The 21,203-nt window shown below is 47.2% G+C and overlaps 1 protein-coding gene and 1 long non-coding RNA gene across 5 annotated transcripts in view; one reads left to right on the top strand and one right to left on the bottom strand.

Annotated features, from left to right (window-relative positions):
* The window catches only part of TMEM177 (transmembrane protein 177), a 50,233-nt gene that overhangs the window by 23,776 nt on the left and 5,254 nt on the right, over positions 1-21,203 (top strand). For all 3 annotated transcript variants that reach the window (XR_636943.4, XR_002516026.2, XR_002516027.2), the window contains 3 exons: positions 1,927-2,352; positions 2,437-2,551; positions 17,509-17,619. The gene's annotated coding sequence lies outside the window, so the exon portion shown is untranslated. The remainder of the gene's footprint in view (positions 1-1,926; positions 2,353-2,436; positions 2,552-17,508; positions 17,620-21,203) is intronic.
* LOC103877303 overlaps positions 164-21,203 on the bottom strand; it is a 33,550-nt gene continuing 12,510 nt past the window's right edge. The window contains exons 6-9 of one of the 2 annotated variants that reach the window (XR_636944.3): positions 21,075-21,104; positions 17,371-17,523; positions 9,782-9,890; positions 166-249 (exon numbers count right to left, since the gene is read on the bottom strand). This is a non-coding gene — a long non-coding RNA (uncharacterized LOC103877303). Of the gene's footprint in view, positions 250-9,781; positions 9,891-17,370; positions 17,524-21,074; positions 21,105-21,203 lie in introns of both variants that reach the window. The other variant, XR_001894503.2, reaches the window with a different exon arrangement.

Genomic DNA, 21,203 nt, shown 5'->3' with positions numbered 1-21,203 from the left:
GGCAGGAGACCGGGAGTTTTATTATTACTCAAATCAGTCTCTATTATTACCAAAATCAGAGTTTTTAAAGATAATTTGGCGGATAGGGAGGCTTGGGAAGTGGAGAGTGCTGACTGGTCAGGTTGGAGATGGAATCAGAGAGGATCGAAGTGAGTTTTTCTTGCTGTCTTCTGTTCCTGGATGGGATGGCAGAACTGGTTGAGTCAGGTTACCGGTCTAGTTTCTCAGCTGATCCACTGAATGCAGGGTCTGCAAAATATCCCAAGCACTGGTCTTAGGTTTTACACTAGTGATGTTATCCCCGGGAGCAATTTGGGGAGGTTCAGACTCTTGGAGCCGGAGGCTGCATGACCCCCAAAATGTAATTTCTCATCTTGGAGCTAATTTGTTAGTCCTGCAAAGCCACGCTGGTTCCCAGGCAAGAAGGGGGTCTTTTCGGGAAAGGGTTATTATCAATTTTGTTTCACAGTCAAACCATGAACTGAATTCCCTCCCAAAGTTAGTTCGGCCTGTGCCCGGGAATGAACAAGGACAGCTTAAACGTTAGAAGCAAGGTGGAGTCAGTCAGGTCTGATTTCTTTCACTGTCATCATTTCCTCAGTCATAATATTGCAAAGGCGGTTTCAGCAACGTAACAAGTGAAGGGGTCCTACCATCAGGAATGTGGGGCCTCTCATGGGAACTCCTTGGCTACTGGCTGCTGCGCAGGAACATCTCAGCAGTGAGTGAGATGGTGCTTGTGAGGACAGATGACAAAGAGGATTGGTGGCTCCTATGTCTTGGCACTACATAAGAGTTCCTTTGTTCACCCACCTTGCTCTAGGACATAATCCCAGGCAAAGGGCAGGAGAGAACCCTGAAATGACTACAATTAATTTACTACCACTTTTTGCTGGAATTGGAGATCAAAATAAAAATGTAAAAATTAATGCAAAATAAAGTTACTTTTCTTATTCACCTGAGTCAGACACAAGCAAAAATGCCATGGGAGCAGGGGAAAAGGGCATAAAGATTGCACTGGGTGGTTGGGGAGTGTGATTGCAGAAGGCTTCCTGGAGGAGGTGAGGCTGAATTGAACATATTTAGGGTTGTTGATATGTATGCCAATTTAAATTTCCAGTAGTGTCAGAGCTCCTGCTCTAACCAAAACAGCCCTCTATCCCAGGGATGTCATCCCTTGCATGCTCAAAGCCCTGTGGGAACTTCTCAGGGGGCTGGTCCCAGAGCGTGGGTGCATACTATTGACTATCCTCAGAGTGGCCAATTCCTGTGACCCGCAGAAGCCCGCTGGGCACTGTTTCCCGCAGATGCCCTGTCTGGCCAGCAGGGGGAGCAAGCTCACCGTGGCCCAGGGCGTGGCCGGCTTAGCAGGAGCCCCCGGGGGAAGGGCCGGTGGAAGCCCAGAGAGCTAGGAACACCTCGTCGCTTTACTAGCCTGCTAGGGAGTGGCACCTTTGTCACCATTGGACTTTTAGTCCTCAGCCCTCAGCCCTGGGCCCAGCCCTGCATTTTCCTCTAGAACAATTCTTTTGGGTACTACTCCTGACTAGTAACTGGGCAAAGAAAGTAGGAGTTGATGGCACATCATGGTTTCTAGGGACGTCTTGGGACAGCTGGGAGCGGGGCTGGGCCTCTGGGGTTTCTCACCTGAACTCTCCAAGCCTGTGGCCTGTGGAGAGGCCCCATCCACTGAGTCATGTAAAATGGCAGATGTTGACAAATAATTATGGGCAAAGCTGCCCATCACACTCATTGAACAGGGGCCATGCCAAATGTCCCCTCATACTACTACTGATAATAACCTGTAGTCCCACCGTATGATGACATGTTATTTAGCAGTTAAAAACCCTGGCGTCCAGGGATATTTAATGACATGGGATACTGCTCACATATAATGTGGATGTTTTTCTCCATTCGTTGTTGCAGAATCTTGCTCTGCCCTGCCCCGTACTCCAGGAGGTTGGCCCCATGCTCTGCATCACCCCGACTCCCTTCCCCTCTGGCTCCAAGCTGGATTCAGCCAACGGGAGACACCAGCAGAAGATGGAAGGCTGGGAGGAGAGGCTGGGATCTGTCTCCTCCACTCTCTGCCTGTCTCGGGGCCTCCAGGACTGCAGCTTCCACTGGGCAGCCTCCCCTTGGACTCTGTGACCACCATTTTTTGCCACTACCCCCTTGATCCTAAGGGTGGTAACAGCTTCCTGCTATTGCCAACTGCTGGGTGCCTCAACATCCTTTGTTGGTTTCCTTAAACTTGTCCGCATCTCTGTAAATCATCCTTTACTAAATAGCCCTTCATCTGAAGCGTCAGTATGAATGCCGTTCCTGCCAGGACTCTGACCAGTGCACATGGTAAGTGAAAAGAGAAAAATACAGAACTTTGTATTTTAAAAAAGGCAGATACTTTATCTGTGTTCTTTCACTAAACCCTCACAGCAATGCAGTGGAATGCAGCTGAAAGGAGTGTTGACACCAGATTCAAATTTAGAAAGCATTTGAAAGCATGGTCTAATAGAAGAGGAAGAACGTGCTGACAAAGGAAGTGACGAAGGTACTCTAGACATTTATTCCGTTTAGAAGCTTCCATAAGTTACTACCAGATGGTATTTTTTAATGCATAATATTTTAACTCTTGAGAATGTGCTTCTGGGCTGGGTGTGGTGTCTCATGCCTGTCATCCCAGCACTTTGGGAGGCTGAAGTGGGTGGACCACGAGGTCAGGAGATTGAGACCATCCTGGCCAACATGGTGAAACCCCATCTCTACTAAAAATACAAAAATTAGCTGGGCATGGTGGCGCATGGCTGTAGTCCCAGCTACTCGGGAGGCTGAGGCAGGAGAATCGCTTGAACCTGGGAGGCGGAGGTTGCAGTGAGCCAAGATTGTGCTACTGCACTCCAGACTCCGTCTCAAAAAAAAAAAATGTGCTTCTGATAAAGAAGAAGGGGAGGAAAGGAGGAGGAGGAAGGTGGCTTGATAAAGTAGGACACGTTTTCATCATTGTGCAAACATAAGAAAATAAAGTAGGCCACATGAGCTCAGATGACCTGGTTTTTCCCTAAGCCAAAAACCCAGCTTAGAATGGGAGGAGCTGACTTAATTTCTCAGAATCTCAGCTCTACCACTATGTGACCTCAGTGTTTTAAATCTGTAAAATGGTTATATTAATCGATGCCTTATGGGTCATTGTGATGACTGATAGAGTCAACATATGGAAAGCATCTGGTTCCATGCCCAGGTCCTGTGGGAACTCAGTAAAATTTGAATTCCCCTTCCTATCCCTTCAGCCACATCTGGAAGGGAAAGTTGCGGCTCTGGCTAAAACTGAAATAGGAGTGTGAGACAAAAGCCTCATTTGGTGACCTAGTGCCTGACACATATTAGGGGCCCTTTTTAAGCAGCTGACAAATCAATGAATGAACAAATGAATGTTCTGCCCAGATCTCCCCTCCCCTGGCCAGGTCCCAGGCTGACTTTTCAAAGCCTTCTTGCACCAAAGCATCTTTATTCTCTATTCCATTGCTGTGTATGAGGTTTCCACGAACCTAGTGGCTTATTCCAGCACACCTTTATTATCTCACAGTTCCTGGGCACAGCCTCGCTGGGTCCTCTGCTCAGGGACTCATAAGGCAGCAATCAAAGGATCAGCTAGGCTGCATTCTCATCTGGAGGCTGGACTGGGGCTGGTCTCAGAGCCTGGGCACACGCTGTTGACTAGCCTCAAAGTCTCCCAAGTCTCACAGACTCATTCAGGTTGTTGGCAGAATTTATCACCATATTGTTGTAGGACTGAAGTCCCTATTTTCTTTCTGGCTGTCAGCAGGAGACCCTCTCAGCTTCTAAAGGTTGTCCATAGTTCCTTGTTATGTGGCATTCTCACAACATGGCAGCTTACATCCACAAAGTCAGCACATACAAGTTTCTCTCTCCCTTCAGCCCATTCAGATCCATGTGTGTTTGTGTGTGTGTGTGTGTGTGTGTGTATAAAACCCCCTTTGCCATATAATGTAACTTAATAAAAGGAGTGACAGTCCATCACATTGGCCAGGCCGTATTCTGTCGATGAGAAGCAAGTCCCAGTTTCCTCCCATACTCAAGAAGAGATGGTGGGGGTTATACAGGGTGTGGCTCATTGGGGGCCATTTTAGGTTGTGTCCACTACACCTATCCCCTTAGAGTCCTGTTGGGTGATGAACAAACTTATGTATTTTCCTTCCATGTAATCTACTTGCATTTTTACCATGACATTCAGGAAATAATTCCTTAACCCCTGGTAATTGTGACAATGCCAGGAATTCTGGCTATATATGTGTGTGTGTGTGTATATATGTACACACACACTTTGGGAGTATATATATATATACTTTTTAAAATTTTTAAGGCAGAGTCTCACTCTGTCACCCAGGCTGGAGTGCAGTGGTGCGATCTTGCTCACTGCAACCTCCACCTCCCAGGTTCAAGCAATTCTCCTGCCTCAGCCTCCCAAGTAGCCGGAATTACAGTCGCTCGCCACCATGCCCAGCTACTTTTTGTGTTTTTTTAGTAGAGACGGGGTTTTGCCATGTTGGCCAGGCTGGTCTTGAACTCCTGACCTCAGGTGATCCGCCCACCTCGGCCTCCCAAAGTGCTGGGATTACAGGCGTGAGCCCCAGCGCCCGGCTGAATTCTGGCAATATTTGTTGCTGGCTTCCTGTGGGGAAATGGAAGAAGTGGCCTCACCACTAGGAGTCTTCGTGCTTTTCAGATTCACTGCTCAGATGGCAACTCACTTGTTCACGTCTGTTCACCCATTTGTCAGCATATATTTCCTTGGCTGAGTGGCTAGCACTGTGCCATAGAGGTAATGCTGCTAGTCTCTTCCTTGGTAACCAACTTTACTTCTTTTGTGTTACTTCCTTGAAAAACCAGCTTCCTTTTTTTTCTTTTGTTGAGTAAAAAACATATTTTTTGGTTTAAGTCAAGTATGTGTTTGTGTTCACCCGCAAATAATACAAAACCCAAGAAACAGAGGGTTAAATAAGTAAGAGATTTATTTTAATTACCTTACCAGAGGTCCAGGGTTAGGCACTCCAGGACTGGTGAAGCTGCTCAAAAACATCATCATCGTCCCAGCCTTCTTCTCCCAGCATCTAACATTAGCCCTCATGGTCACAAGGCTGCTGCTGCATCACCAGGCATCGCACCCATGTTTCACACAGGAAGACGTGGGAGAGGAAAGAGACTTGCCTTTCTATTTCATTTATTTATTTATTTATTTAATTTTATTTTTGAGACGGAGTCTCACACTGTCGCCCAGGCTGGAGTACAGTGGCGTGATCTCGGCTCACTGCAACCTCTGCATCCCAGGTTCAAGCGATTCTCCTGCCTCAGCCTCCCGAGTAGCTGGGACTATAGGCACCCACCACAACGCCCAGCTAATTGTTCGTATTTTTAGTAGAGACAGGATTTCACTGTGTGAGCCAGGATGCTTTCGAACTCTTGACCTCGTGATTTGCCCGCCTCGGCCTCCCAAAGTGTTGGGATTACAGGTGTGAGCCACTGCGCCCGGCCTGAGACTTGCGTTTTTATTCTGGAAGGCTCACCCATCCCAAGGTCTTCCATCTACATCTCATTGGTCAGAACTTGATCACATGATCATCAGTAACTCCAAGAGCACTGGGGAAGCAAATCTGTTTAGCTGGGTACATTATCAGCCTGAACAAAATCAAGGTTCTGGTGGCAGGAAGACAAGGAAATGGATTTGGGTTAGGTCACCACTGGGACCACTGTGGAGAATTAGGCCAAATCTCCATGGTTCCTCAAAGCTGAAGGTTCTGCAGTGACAGCAGTGGATTCTTTCTGGGTCCTTGTCAGCAGGCGAAGCTGACACAGAAACATTCTTGGTTTCTTTGCCAGAAAGGTGTTAACTGAGCTTCCAGCAGCTGCTGTAAAATGGAAATAATGGCTCTTCTGCCCCGAGGGCCCTGCTGTCCAGAGCTCTCTGGAAGTGGCAAGAAGCCTCCACCGCAAGCCTGATGGGATGAGATGCTAATGTGCAAACTATGCTTCCGGGTAGAGATCAGACAAACAAACAAAAATGCACAGAGAGAACAGTGCACAGGTCCTGGACCTGTCAGGCTTCCCATCTGTGCCACTCACCCCTCCCCTCTTCCGCTCCGTGTTGCATGGAGCCGCCCCTGATGACTCCATTTTGGTTGGAGATGGGGCTTGGCCAACAGGGAGCACTAGCAAGAGACAGGGAGGTGGGAGGATGGGACACGCCAAGGTTTTCCCTCTCTTTCTACCTCGGGTAGTGTCCCTGCTGCAGCTGTGGTTCCGCCGTGGCTCCAGCGCCTCTCCCAAAAGGCCTGCTGTGCTTTCTGCTTTGCCCCTGTGCTATAGCCCCCTGCTCTCCATCGACAGCACTTTCCTGGCCTTGCCCCCAGCTCAGGGTTGTCACATCTGATACTAATCTCAGGGTTTGTGTGTTTGGCTGCTCAGTCTCCCACCCACTGTGTAACCAGTACTCTGCCTCAAAGTCCTTCTGTTTTCACGACTCCAGTGGTCTTTGTCTCCTGGTTAGATCCTGACTCATACAAACCATACAAGAAACACCCAAACACCCATCTCTTAGCTTTAACAATGATTACCATTCTGCCACATTTGTTTCATCTATTTTTATTTTTGTGGAAAAAAAAATCTCAGGCATCATAATGTTGCTAAATGATTTCAGCATGTATCTCTGAAAAATAAGGACATTTTCTTACATAACAGGCATATTTAGTTGTTCACACCCGTGTTCACAAATTAACACACCTAACAACATGAGCAAAACTTCCTTATGGCCATCGAATACGCAATCCATATTCAAATTCCCCCAATTGTTCCAGAGATGTCTATTTTACAGTTGGTTTGTTCAAATCAAGATTTAAACAAGGTTCACACATTGCATTTGGTAGATATGTTTCCTGAGCGTCTTTTAATCTTAAGCAGTCCTCCCCACTAGACAATCACATGCAGACACACACACACACACACAGTCGCACTGGCACACCCTGCTCATGCCCACTTCTCACAGCACCCTTTGTAAAAACTATCCTGTCAGTTTTGGTCCACAGCCCTTCACCCTGTCGTCTCTTCTCTGTACCCCTAGAGACTCCAAGTCACTGAGCCACGACTTGGTACTGACTCTTTTATTTTTTCCTACATTTCTTTGTTTTGTTTGCCTCATAGTAGGTAAAGTCACACAGAGGCAAGAACTAAGTCTCATAATGACCTTAACAGCAAAGAAAACTTAAAAGTTACCTATTCTGAGACTTGATTTTTCTTTTTTATTGTTTTACAATTTGCATAAATAATACATCACTACTCATGGATAAAAAAACTGAGACCCAGGGAAGCTAAGTAATCTGTCTAAGAATGCATAGCAAGTTGGCGTCAGAACAGGCATCCACTTTGGGTGGATTTTCCACTGTACTATGCACGTCTCTTTCCATTTTTCTGTGGCACCCACCACTGTGTTATGAAATGCAGACAAGGGTCCTCACTAAGTGCCTGTTGCCTGACAGATTATGGCTCTGAGGTCAGTGCAGTCGTGGCCATTTAGAGATGGTTACTGAAAGTTAATAATTGGTGATTCCTGCCTAAAAATCCCACCACATACTACAATCCCTTTGAATTTTCAAGAAATATTTGATCCATTAAGGATATCAGAAGCCTTTGGTGAGCCAGATATGGTGGCTCATTCCTGTAATCCCAATACTTTGGGAGGCCAAGATGGAAGGATCAGTTGAGCCCAGGAGTCCAACACCAGCCTGGGAAACATAGTGAGACCCTATATCTACAAAAAATAAAATGAAATAAAAATATCAGGCCAGGCACGGTGGCTCATGCCTGTAATCCCAGCACTTTGGGAGGCTGAGACAGACGGATCACAAGGTCAGGAGATCGAGACCATCCTAGCTAACACGGTGAAACCCCATCTCTACTAAAATACAAAAAACTTAGCCGGGCGTGGCGGTGGGCGCCTGTCGTCCCAGCTACTTAGGAAGCTGAGGCAGGAGAATGGCGTGAACCCAGGAGGCAGAGCTGGCAGTGAGCTGAGATCACGCCACTGCACTCCAGCCTAGGTGACTGAGCGAGACTCCCTCTCAAAAAAAAAAAAAAAATTAAAAAGGAGTTTTTGGTGATGGTTGATAGAGTGATAGAGTCATCCAGCTAATCTTGGGGAAAGCAGACCCAAAAGAAAGATGTCAAAATGCACGCACTTGTAAACCCATAGAGATGGAGAACACATTGGTGGTCGCCAGGGGCTGGGGAAAGGGGAAACGGGGAGTAACTGATTAATTGGTGCAGAGTTTTCTTTGCGGGTGATTAAAATGTTTTGGAACTAGATAGAAGTGGTGGTTGCGAAACATTGTGAACACGCTAAATGCCACTGAATTTTCACTTTAAGATGATTAATTTTATGTGATGTGGATTTCACCCCAATAAAAATAAATACATTACACTTAACTGGTTAGAATGTCCCAACTCAACTCTGTTAGACCCAACCACACCGCAGCCTTGCCATCTCCTCAGACTGTGTAAGCAGAAGACGAGATTCCAGGGGGAAATTCCCTGGAGTTTATAGGAGCAGTGTATTGGGCAGTATTTTGGCTCTCCCCTCCTCAGTCAAGGGAGGCACTGCAAGAGAATTGCGCTTCCAGATCGTGGATGCCTGTAAGAAGCACATTCAGGCATCCACGGGGCAGGATGGAGGAGTCTGCAGTGGAGCAGCTCACATGCCCAAGCCCTACTCACGAGTTTCGTGGGGCAGCAGGTTTCCTGGCGTGTCTACCAGCACTGCCCCCAAGAGCCCACCACAGACAGAGGGACTCCAGCTGTCAGAGGGAGAGGCTGAGGGAGGGACCCAAAGTAATTCCCCTTGGGAAATGGCACTTGGACACCTGCCATCTTGAGAACAGCAGTAGAGAACCCACAAAACCCGCAAAGAAGAGGCTACAATCAAATGCCCCGTGAAGCAAAGAGATTATCTTACCCATCACACTCCCTCCTCTTCCCCAAGTCCCCAAGAAGGGGAAGGGACAGGGACCAAAAGAGGGAGGAGAGGGATGAAGACCGACCATCCCACCCTCACGACAGGTGCCTGACTTGAGACAGGCTGGTCTGGAGGAAGCGCAGGCAGTGAATATGACATCAGATTCAAGATTTGAGGCTTTGAAAAGGAAGTGGACTGGATCGTAGGGGTTTTTTAATACCTAAAAACAACCAAAAAGCTATGGAATTATGAAAAGAAGATTTGGTATAAACCTCTAAAAAGATCTGGAGAAAAAATAGAATCGTTTCATGTTTGTGCCCCATGGAGTTCAAAGAGTTAAGTAAGTTGTTTAATCTCTATTTTGTCATCTGTAAAATGAGGATAATAATGCCTTCTTGCTGGGTATTGGGAATTTCAGTGCAGTGATATTCACAAAGCCCCTGGCACATAGGCAGTCAATAAAACGAAAAATAGAGCTGCCGCCTTCAGAAAGCAGAAAATGCTTCCGGGCAGAAACACACAAGTCCTGGGGGGTGACACTCCCAAACAAAGGCTCAGTTTTTCACATCATCTGGGGCTTGAAATACTGATAGGCTTCTTCCCTCTGAGGCTGTCTTCGTTCCCTAACTAAAAGCCACCTTTATCATTGCTCAAGAAGACCAAGTATGACTGGAGCCGCACTGAACACAGCAAGACCTGGGACACCCAAGGAAGCTCGACAAGGCCCTGGGGAATAGCAAACTGAGGACTCTTGGCAGTTACCTGATGACTCCATGGAACAAAGGAGTCCAGGCCTTTCCAGAAGTCAGCAGAAGAGGCTCCCTGAGATGAGGGTCCTGGGGTGAGGAAGGAGCAAGGTATGCCAGATGACCTGGAACACAAATACCCTGTTACCCTGGCACCCACTGGCAGCTGTCACTGGACACCTGATGGGAGAGTTTCTCCCAAAAGTTATGGGCTGGCATCCCCGGCAGCAGAATTTCCATGTGCATGGTCCTGAGGATGGAGACAGGTCCAGAGCCTGGGGGTTGAGAACAAGAAGAAGGTGGAGCAGCCGTGCTGCAGGGCGGCAAAGAGACCTGGATTTGTCTGAGGCGTTGGCATTGAGGCACCCCTTGATGCCACTTCCTAGATATGTGATGTGGCTCGGGGCTGGTCTTTGGGCCTGTTTCTTTATCTGTAAAATGGAGATAGCACCTCAGTTTGATAGGTAGATTGTTGCTCTCAATTCTTTACTCTCTCCTACCACTTGGTTCTATGGTGCCCCACAGCAGCAGAGTATATTTCACCCCCTGGACACTGGGGCTTGGTGATTGTGATGGGTTGACTTGTGTCCTCTCTAATTCATATGTTGAAGCCTGAACCCCCAGTAGCTCAAAATGGGGCTGTATTTGCAGGTAAGAACTTTAAGGATGATTAAGTAAAAATGAGGCCATTTGGCTGGACCCTAATCCAATGTGACTGGTGTCCTTATAAGAGGAAATTTGGGTACACAGAGACACCAGGGATGCATGGGCTCAGAGAAAAGGCCACATGAAGACACGGCAAGAAGGCGGCATCCACAAGCCAAGAAGAAGGGCCTCAGGAGAAACCAACCCTGCCAACACCTTGACCTTCCACTTCCAACCTCCACAACTGTGAGAAAGAAATGTCTATTGCTTAAGCCACCCAGTACATGGTATTTGTTAGGGCAGCCTGACACTGAAAGTTGGTCTGCTTTTTATTACCAGCATGCATGCACCAGCAATTCTAAACAATGCCTGTGACAAAATGTTCCTTCCTGCAGCCTAGATTGCTCCTACCACTCCCACCCTTAGAACCTCACTGATTGGCATGACTCTTGTTAAGACTGTAATAAAAAGATTATTATTGGTATCAGCAAGAAAGCAAGGGTTAGCTTATTGAGCAGAGGGTAAATCTCATAAGGATATGTACAGCAAGTCAGCATTTACATAGTCTAAGAACACACAAAACAATGCTATATATTATGTAGGTACGTATACACATAAAGCATGAAGACTTGCCTAGAAATATTAGACACCAAACTTATGATAATGGTTTTCCTTTTCTTGAGACCGAGTTTCACTCTTGTTGCCAGGCTGGAGTGCGACGGCACAATCTCGGCTCGCCGCAACCTCCGGCTCCTGGGTTCAAGTGATTCTCCTGCCTCAGCATCCTGAGTAGCTGGGATTACAGGCATGCACCACCATGCCCGACTAATTTCGTATTTTTAGTAGAGACAGGGTATCTCCATGTTGGTCAGGCTGGTCTTGAACTCCCGACCTCAGGTGATCTGCCTGCCTCAGCCTCTCAAAGTGCTGGGATTATAGGTGTGAGCCACCGCGCCCAGCCTGATAATGGTTTTCATTGGTGGGGAGAGCTGGAGGGTAAAAAGAGGTCCATAGATAATAAAGGTGACTTGTCATTTATTAGGCCATTGTGTTGTTCATTGTATTCATTGTATCATAAATATTCATTACATTATTCCCCATGAGTTTTTATATTATTTAAATATTTCATTTAAATATTTAAATGATGGCTCAAACTTTGGAAGCCCAAGGCAGGAGGATCACTCAAGACCAGGAGTTCCAGACTAGCCTGGGCAGCATAGAGAGACCCCATCTCTTAAAACAAAATTAGCCAAGTGGGATGGCTGGCACTTGTAGTCCCAGCTACTTGAAAGGCAGAGGTAAGAGGATCACTTGAGCCCAGGAGCTTGAATCTGCAGTGAGCCATGTTTGAGCCCCTGCACTCCAGCCTGGGTGACAGAGTGAGGCCATGACTCCAAAAAGTAAAACAAAACATAACTGTGCATCAGTCAAGGAGCCTGCTCTACCCTCCATACCAGGGCAGACCCACCACCAGGCTCCATCTCCATTTTCTATGGACTGTCTTCCCTCCTGGCCTAGAGCCATGACCTGGCCTGCTTCAGGGAACAAGAGGTAGTTCAGGATGACTGAGCCCAGAAGTGGTAGGGGACAAGACCAGGGATGTGGCTGAACAGGTGAGTGGTGGCCAAGGCACAGACGGCCTTGTGTGCCATGTTGGAGAACTTGGGCTGTGTATGAAGAGTCATTGGGACAGATCAGTGGCTTGGTGACAGGGAGACAGGGTGGCACTGGAGGCGTACAAGAGACAGTGAGGTGGGGTCTGCAACAAAGGGAGGGATGTGCAAAGGGAGTTGGTCAAGAGAAATGGGGACAGATCTAGCCCCATGGCTGGTCTGCTGTAGGATGGCAGCCAGTTCCAGCTGGAGGTGGAGTTTTCCTGGGTAAAAATGGAAGCAGCCAGCAATTGCTATTTATAAAAATAACTACAAAGGCTTGACAGCCCAGAGAGAATGCTGAAAAAGTAAATTGAGGGCTGTTGGGAAAATGCTCAGTGTTTCTCATCTTCAAAGCATTTCCGAGACATGAGCTCATGAATCCTTTCTCCATGGCCCTGAGAAAAATATAGAAAAAGAAGGTGGCAGGGGTGGGACAAAGCATGGGTGACTTCCCCAAAGCAGCAGAATCTGGCTGCTGGAGATGTTATCATGGGATGCCCCTCAAATGACCACTCCTTCGATCTGCCCCTACTCTGTTCCTCAGACTCAGCCTGGTTAGGGGCTTGGCTATGAAACAGCAAAGGGTGAGGCAGGCGGAGTTGGCAGGCCATGATAGCAACTGTGCTGGGGGTCACTGCCAGCCCCAGGGGGCTGCTTAGATCCTAGTGATGAAGGCAAGAAAATGGCCAGGGGGCAGCCTGGGCTACTGGTCAGGGGTCACACTGACCCCACATCCCTGACTGAGGCACATGGGACTTAATGGTGAAATTGGTACAGACAACAGCTGCAATGCAAGCTTGGGCAAGAAAGAGGGTTTGAACCCAGACAAGGCAATAGGGAGGGAATGAAGGGCAGAGAGCAGACAGGAAGTGTGTGCCACCTTGTCACCTGGAATAAGAGCTACCTGCTACAAGTGCCAGGCGCTTGAGCTCCCATTGTTGTGACCCCCAAAAGCCCAAAGCATGGAGGGGCTTTTATCACTCTTTCACAGAGAAAGAAACTGGGAAGGCCAGGTGTGGTGGCTCACACCTGTAATCCCAACACTTTGGGAGGCCAAGGCAGGAGGATCACTTGAGGCCAAGTGTTTAAGACCAGTCTGGGCAACAAAGTGAGACCCTACATCTACAAAAAATAAAAACTAAAAATTAGGCCCGCGTGGGGGCTCGCACGTGTCATCTTAGCGCCTCTGGAGGGTTAGACCGGCGTGGGGGCTTGCACGTGTCGTCTTAGCGCCTCTGGAGGGTTAGACCGGCGTGGGGGCTCGCACGTGTCGTCTTAGCGCCTCTGGAGGGTTAGACCGGCATAGGGGCTCGCACGTGTCATCTTAGCACCTCTGGAGGGTTAGACCGGCGTGGGGGCACGCACATGTCATCTTAGCGCCTCTGGAGGGGTAGACCGGCGTGGGGGCTCGTACATGTCATCTTAGCGCCTCTGGAGGGTTAGACCAGCGTGGGGGCTTGCACATGTCATCTTAGTGCCTCTGGAGGGGTAGACCGGCGTGGGGCTTGCACATGTCGTCTTAGCGCCTCTGGAGGGTGAGGTAGGAGAATTGCTTGCCCAAGAGGTCAAGGCTGCAATAAGCTATGATCTCACCACTGCACTCCAGCCTGAGCAGCAGAGCAAGACCCTGTCTCAAAGAGAGAGAGAAAAAGAGAGAGAGAGAGAGAGAGAGACAGAGACAGACGAACGAGTTCTTTTAAGGAGAGCATCTCGCACAGCAGGAGTAACGGGATTTGCATTCATCTTCTCACCCCTGGCATGCCCCCACTCATTCTTCAAGTTTTGACTCAAGATCCCCTCCTCCAGAAGCCTTCCCAGGCTGCCCTCAGAGGGAAAGAGCAGTTTGCTTTTCTGTGCCCAGCAGCACAGAGTTGGCCCTGTGAGAGCACCACGGTGCTGAGCTGTAAGGGCTCATTGCTTCTCTCCCACTGCACAGTGCCCTGAGAAGGACCGGTGGAACCTTGGCTTCCCTTGCTGTTGCCCCAGTCCTGGCAGGAACCAGCTTCCTCTGCTTTCTTGTTGTTTCAGCTCCCCAGGACCTGGTGCACCCCATGTCTCCTGCAGGGTGACCGCTAGCTGGCAAAGTCTGTCCCTGTTGTAGGTCAGATTCTCCAGAGGGAGAAGCAGACGGGCCAGAAGCTGGGTCAGGTAGGCAACCCCGCGGCAGAGGGGAGGGTGGCCCAACCCACAAGTGCAGTGACCCATGGGCCCAGAACAAAGACACACTTTACCCACACCTAGGCATGTGACAGAGTAGACTGGGCATCTAAGTCCACCGGGGGAAACAGCAGGAAACAGAACAGATGGTTGGGCTTACATTCCGGTGGGGAGTTGGACAACACACGAGCAGATCCATAAAGTGATCTCCAAGAGTGATCTGTGCCGCCAAAAAGGGAAGACAGGGTCCTGCGACAGGGCTGACTGTGAAGCCTCCTTAGCCAGGCTGGACAGGGATGCTCTCCCAGGAGCCCGCACTGGAGACTAGCGTGTCCCACCAGACTTTCACGCGGCCTGCGAATGCTCAGCAATGGTGACAACAGGGTCTCCACTCCATGAAAAACCATCCACAGACCCGAAAGCACTGCTTTCATTTCATGGTTCTGCACATTTTCTCCAGCCTCTGTGGTGAAAGAGTATTTCATTGCCTTCGACAGAAGGCGTATTTGTGTGTGTACATATGCTTGAGAGAAATTTACTGAAAAGATGTGGGTACGAGACCAGCTGGCTGCACTTGCCACGCCAGGATCCTCTCTCAGCAATATGCCCAAGAGCTCGTGTTTGCAATGCTCGAGTCCCAGCCAGGGGAGACACGGGTGTAAGGGACCCACAGGGGAACATTTGTGTTGACTCGGAGCTCCGCATGCCCCTTCAAAGGAGGGGAGAACCTTGGAGGGAGGAAGGGACTGAAGACTTCCCAGGGAAATTTAAGAGTCTTAGGCAATTAGTCAGATCCAGAGTACAGATTCTATATTCAGAAGCAGAAGAGGGAAATGCAGTTTTTTGGGGATCTCTCTCTTCTAGTCTCCTTCTGAAAAGCACTTTTGTAAGACCTCAATTCCTATACTTCCTCAATGGGTATGATTCCTACCACTTTTTCATAAGTATAGTTTCCTTCAAGGTTTACAATTTTTCTAGATCTTCAAGTATGTAAGGCGTAGTAGTGCTAAACAGAGGCGGAAGTAGTGAAGGGAGTTTTGAACATAAAAACATAAATCGCAAGGTGATGAACATGTTTAGTTCTTCCTTCACCTCTCTCCCCCCACCGTTTTCTCTTCTTTTTTCCATCAGTTTCTCTTTATGGTTAACATGAAAGAGCTTTAAATAAAACATGCCAAGGGAGAAGATAAGCTGGGACTCCAGATTCAGGAAAGATGGAAAAAGATAAGGTGCTGTAGGCAAAAAAGTGGCCCTCTCGAAAGATGTCCCCACTTTAATGCCCAGAATCTGTGAGTATGTTAGTTTACATTGCAAAGGGGAATTAAGGTTGAAGATGGGATTAATCAGCAGACCTTCAAATAAGGAGATCACGCAGGGTCCTTGCAAGCTGGAGAGGGAGGCAGAAGAGGAGGCCAGGGAATGCTATGAGGCAGGTGCCTCCAGAAGCTGGAATACACAGGGAGACAAATTCTCACCTCAGAGCCTCGAGGAAATACTTTCATTTTAGCCCAGCGAGACCCAGGTAGGACTTCCTAACCACAGAACTGTCAGATGATACATTCATCTTGTTTAAGTCACCAAGGTTATGGTAGTTTGTTATGTCTGCAGTAGAAAACTAATATGTACAGATAGAGAGGAAAGGATTGAAAACAAGACAGAGAAGGCCTAAAGCAGTGAGCTGGAGAAAAAGGCCATTCTAGGGGCAGAAAGACTCAGGACAAGTTGGATCCGATTCTTCATGGGGCACCCTGGGCCTCGGGGTGGGGTAGAGGCAAAAGACATCTCCCCTTGCTGGCCATTCTAGCATTCAGGACCAGCTACATAATTTGGGGACCCCAGTACAAAATGAAAATGCAGGGCCCCTTGTGTAAAGTTATTAAATGGGAGGATCGCTTGAACCTGGGAGGCGGAGGTTACAGTGAGCCAAGATTGCACCACTGCACTGCAGCCTGGGCAACAGAGTATGACTCCGTCTCAAAAAAAAAAAAAAAAAAAAGAAAGAAAGAAAAGAAAAAGAAAGTCTCAGACAATGACAGGGCTGTTGTGAGTGTGGGGCCCCATAAGCCTGCACTGGTTGCACCCCCAGGAAGCTGGCCCTGCCCATAGTTATGAGTGTAGATATGGGTTACCCAGGAGCTTTTATGTGGGCCCCTGGGTGGTGGATACACCTTTTGTCTGATTACTAGGCCACAGCTTCCTGGAACCTTTCTCAGTTCCCCCATGGCTAACTTTGCCATGGACTTGAGTCTTTTTTTTTTTTTTCCAGACAGAGTCTTGCTCTGTCGCCCAGGCTGGAGTGCAGTGGCACGATCTCGGCTCACTGCAACCTCCACCTCCCGGGTTCAAGCAATTCTCCTGCCTCAGCCTCACAAGTAGCTGGAATTACAGGCATGCACCACCATACTCAGCTAATTTTTTTTAAAATTATTTTTTATTTTTATTAGAGACGGAGTTTTGCTATGTTGGCCAGCCTGGTCTCGAATTCCTGACCTCAGGTGATCCACCCGCCTTAGCCTCCCAAGGTGCTGGGATTATAGGCATGAGCCACCACACCTGGCCAACTTGAGTCTTTAAAAGGAGAATGTACCTGATACGTATTAGAAGATACCTCTTCCCCTGCTCCTATCTCCCGGTCCCCTCTCTGAGCTAGTTCGTTCTGCTGTCCCTAGGGGGTCTTCAGCACCAAGGGATGGGGACACAAATAGGGGTCTGGGTGACCTGAAATTGCAGGCAGGAATCAGAGGCAGAATTTTTATCTTAAATAAGAGCAAAAGGAATAAAGCAGACAGTTCCTAAAATGCCTGTGTTTCTGGAGTTTAGAATCTCAGTTTATGTTCCTTCTGGCAAACCATATACAAAGGATTCTTGCAGAACCACTGTTCCTTACCAAGCTGTGTTAGGCTGAAATCACCATTACGCTAATGTATATTTTAAGTCATTTCCCCCACTGTGGGGCACCACACACCTCACCTCCATGAGCATCCCATCCTCACTGCCCACAGCTGACCTCTTTAAATGGGGACTGGGAGTTTGTTTTCAATCTAATGTCTCCAGCTGAGGTGGGTGAGTGCTTGGTTACAGGCAATGGAGCAGGTGAAGGGAGGTCTTTGGCATTCACTCTTTCTCAATAGAGGTAAGATTTTCTTACCATTTTCCCAACGCCTCTGGATAATTCTTTGCTACTTTCAAAGGAATGAGGCTCATATTTCAGAGGAGATCGCCATCTCATGCTTACTTCATGTGGCTGTCCTTACCACGTGACATCCAGTGTGTTTTGAGCCCCCAGGTGCTGCCTGAGCCCCTGTTTGATGAAAAACAAATTGTTGAAAGGAGAGAAAGTGAAGAATAGTTGAAGAGAGGAAGAGCGGCAGAAGCAGCTGCCACTGAGTAGGGACTGGTGAGTAGCTACTTTGTAAACCCTGTAACAGGCTTTCGAGTCAGCACTGTTCCTGCTCTACCCAAACCCAATCTCCCCACCTTCGTTGCTGGGAAAGCCCCAATATTTCCTATGAAAGCAGTTTTTAAAAATTGAAGTATAATACTGTGTTTCTCGAACTTTAACGTGTGAGTGTATTGCCTGGCAATGTAGTTAAAGTGCAGCTTCTGATTCAGTAGGTGCCGGGACCTCAATTCTGCATTTATAACAAGCTCCTGGGTGATGTTAATGCTGCTGGGCCATGGACCACACTTTGAGCCTCAAATATACATACAGAAAAGTGCACAAATCATGCCTACAGTCATGGGTACTTGGGTCAACACACCCAAGTACCCATGACTCAGATTAAGAAATAGAGAACATTACTTGTATCCCACAAGCTGCCCTCATGCCGCCTTCCAATCAGTACCTTCATCCACCTCCCCAAAGGTGACAACACTCTTGAGTTCTATGCCATAGACTAGTGTGGCTTGTTTTTGCACTTAATCTTAGCCAAAAGGCTGAGAAGTGAGTTGTGTGGCTTCTTTCTAAACTTTACATAGTATGTGTTCTTTGGGGTAAAGTCTTGAACTTCATCAGGTGTCCAGCCTCCACAAGGCCAGATGCTCAAGGAAAGCAATGTCCTCCCCAGGCTCAGTGTGATTGCTGTCAGCCAAGCGTGGGTGCTCCCTCGGCCTTGTCAGTGACTGGTTTAGACATGGCATGTGGTGCAATTCTGGCCAGTGAGGAAAGTCTGCTGGAGCTTTTGGGAAAGTTTTCCTTGTTGATGAAAAAGATGCGCAGAACAAAACACTCTTTGGTTTTTGTTTGATGTTGTTGTTCCCAGAATAGTGGCAGTCCGCTTACAACCATGAAGGGAAACCAGCTGAGGTCTCCAGTCAACATCTGAGGATGGGAAGGTGAAATGGAGTGGGAATGGGCCCAGGTCAGGAAGGCACTCACCTAGGGCACAAAGTTTAAGGGGTGCCCAAAATCTCAATCTCAGTAATCAAGATTTTATATATATATATATATATATGAGACAGTGTCTCACTCTGTCTCCCAGGCTGGTGTACAGTGGTGCAATCATAGCTCACTGCAGATTCGAACTCCAGGGCTCCAGAAATCTTCCCACCTTGGCCTTCTGAGTAGCTGGGACTACAGGCATGCACTACCACACCTGGCTAATTTTTATCTTTTTTGTAGAGACAGGGGTCTCCCTATGATGCCCAGGCCAGTGTCATACTCCTGACCTCAAGCAATCCTCCCACCAAAGTGCTGGGATTATAGGTGTGAATCACCGTGCCCAGCCTAGAATTAAGTTTTAAAAATAAAAATAATGCAAATATCCAAAATTTTGAAAAAATACCAAAATTTTAAATAAACACAGGGTTAGTAACAGTGCCGTGCTGAGTGATGTTGAAGCCCAGAGTAAAAAAAAAAAAAAAAAAAATCAGTAATGCTGATTATCTTTACTTAAAATTTTGATATTTTATTCCCAATTTTTTGCATTAATTTTCATTTTAAAAATATTGTAATAAATACTATTTATCTTGCTGATTGAATTTTTTTGGACTCCTGAAATTTTGTGCCAGCCTTGTCCCGGCCCTGAGTTAAAAAATAAAAACTCTAGAACTGTTTTACCTCCAGATTTTCATTTTGTGGAATAACAGAAGTTCTTATTGTTTAAGTTATTTTTTGTTGGGGTTTCTGTTTCTTGCACTTCAAAGTATAATAGTCAGTGTAAGATCAATTAGCTATAAGTGACAGAAACCCAATTCAAACTGGCTTAAATGATGAGGGAAGTACTAGCTCATATTTCAGAGAATGCAGAGTAGTGTGGGCTCTGGCTTTGTCTCTCTTCTGTTCTATCGGTATTTTCTCCATAACCTTCAGGTTTGTCTGAAGGTCAGGTTTGTATAATGAAGAATTTGTCTGGTCCTGTCTCAGGTTCCTGGCACAGAGCTTCTTAAACTCTGTGGAATTTCCCAAGGGATAGGAGTGTCTTTGTTATTCATGAGCTCCATGGATTACACCTGAGTTTATGCTGCGATGGTTCAGGATTAAGACTGGTCACCAGAAAGATCAACCACGTAATTAGAGGGTTGGGGTTTTGAACCAGCCCTACCTCCAAGGAGGGAGGAAGAGCTGGAGATTGAGTTCAACCATGTGGCAAATGTTCAGTCATGCCAATGGAATGGCACTCTAATAAAAACTCTGGATGTTGAAGCTCAGTGGAGCTCCTGGTTAATGAACACACTGATGCACTGGGAGAGTGATATGGGCCAATTCCATGGGGACAGGGCCCAGAAGCTCTGCATTCTAGAAGCTCTTAGGCCTTACCCTATGCTCTTGATTGATATTCTTTATTATAAAACTATAATCATAATGTAGGCTTTCCTGAGTTCTGTGAGTCATTCTAGCAAATTATTGAACTTGAGAGGGATTGTGGGAACACTCAGATTTGTAGCCAGCTGGTCAGAAATGCTGGTGGTCTGAGACCCCACCTTGTGGCTGGCATTTGAAGTGAAACAGTCTTGTAGGGGACTGTGCCCTATAGTGTGGAGTCTCCACTAACTCTGGGTATTTGTATTTGCATCTGGGGAATCATATTACAGTACACCAGTTGGTGTCAGAACAGTTGGTATCAGAAGAGTCAGCTTCCTCCAGAGTCACAGAAGGGCTGCCAGCAGCAACATACCTACTAGTTTATTTCCAGCAAGACAGATAGAAGAGCCTTTCCCCAAAATATGGAATTGATGGCCATTCCTTCAGTCTTACTGTGCCTGCTTCTGTCATCCTAGACCTAAGACAATCACCAGGAGAATGTCACATAATGATTGGCTTAAGCCCAGATTCTTAAACCAGGCACAGGGGATTATTGTGATTGGCTAATCAATCTTCCCATCCTGCCCACAAGAATTAGAAATGGGGTCATTGACCCTTGGCCCATGGTAGCTATTTTGAGGAGTGGTAAATAATTAAACAAAGCTGAAGTTCTGTTAGAAAGGGAACAGGGGGCCAGCTGTGGTGGCTCAAGCCTGTAATCCCAACACTTCGAGAGGCCATATTGGGAGGATCATTTCAGGCCGGGAGTTGAGACCAGCCTGGGCAACATAGCAAGACCCCATTTCTACAAAAAATTTTTAAAAATAAGCCAGTACAGTGGCACACACCAGTAGTCCCAGTTACTTAGGAGGGGATAGGTGGACGTATCACTTGAAAACAGGAGGTAAAGGCTGTAGTGAGCTATGATCATGCCACTGCACTCCAGCCTGGGCAACAGAGCAAGATCCTGTTTCAAAAAAAAAAAAAAAAGAGGAAAAGGAAAAGAAGAAAAGAAAGGGAAGGGAAAATAAATAGTGGAAGTTAGACCACCAATAGCAACATAAAGAAGACAGAATGGCCTTGATGTGAATCCTAACTTCGATACTTACCCACTGCAGGGAGAGACTCTGTTTTCTCATCTGTAAAACAGAGGTAACAGTGTCTACTTGACCTAAGTACTTATGAGGGTTAAATGAAAATGCATGGTGTCTGATATACAGCAGGTGCATAATTAAATG

The sequence above is a fragment of the Papio anubis genome, chromosome 10 (assembly GCF_008728515.1).
Source record: "Papio anubis isolate 15944 chromosome 10, Panubis1.0, whole genome shotgun sequence".
NCBI lineage: Eukaryota > Metazoa > Chordata > Mammalia > Primates > Cercopithecidae > Papio > Papio anubis.
This window is presented reverse-complemented; position numbering and strand designations above follow the sequence as displayed.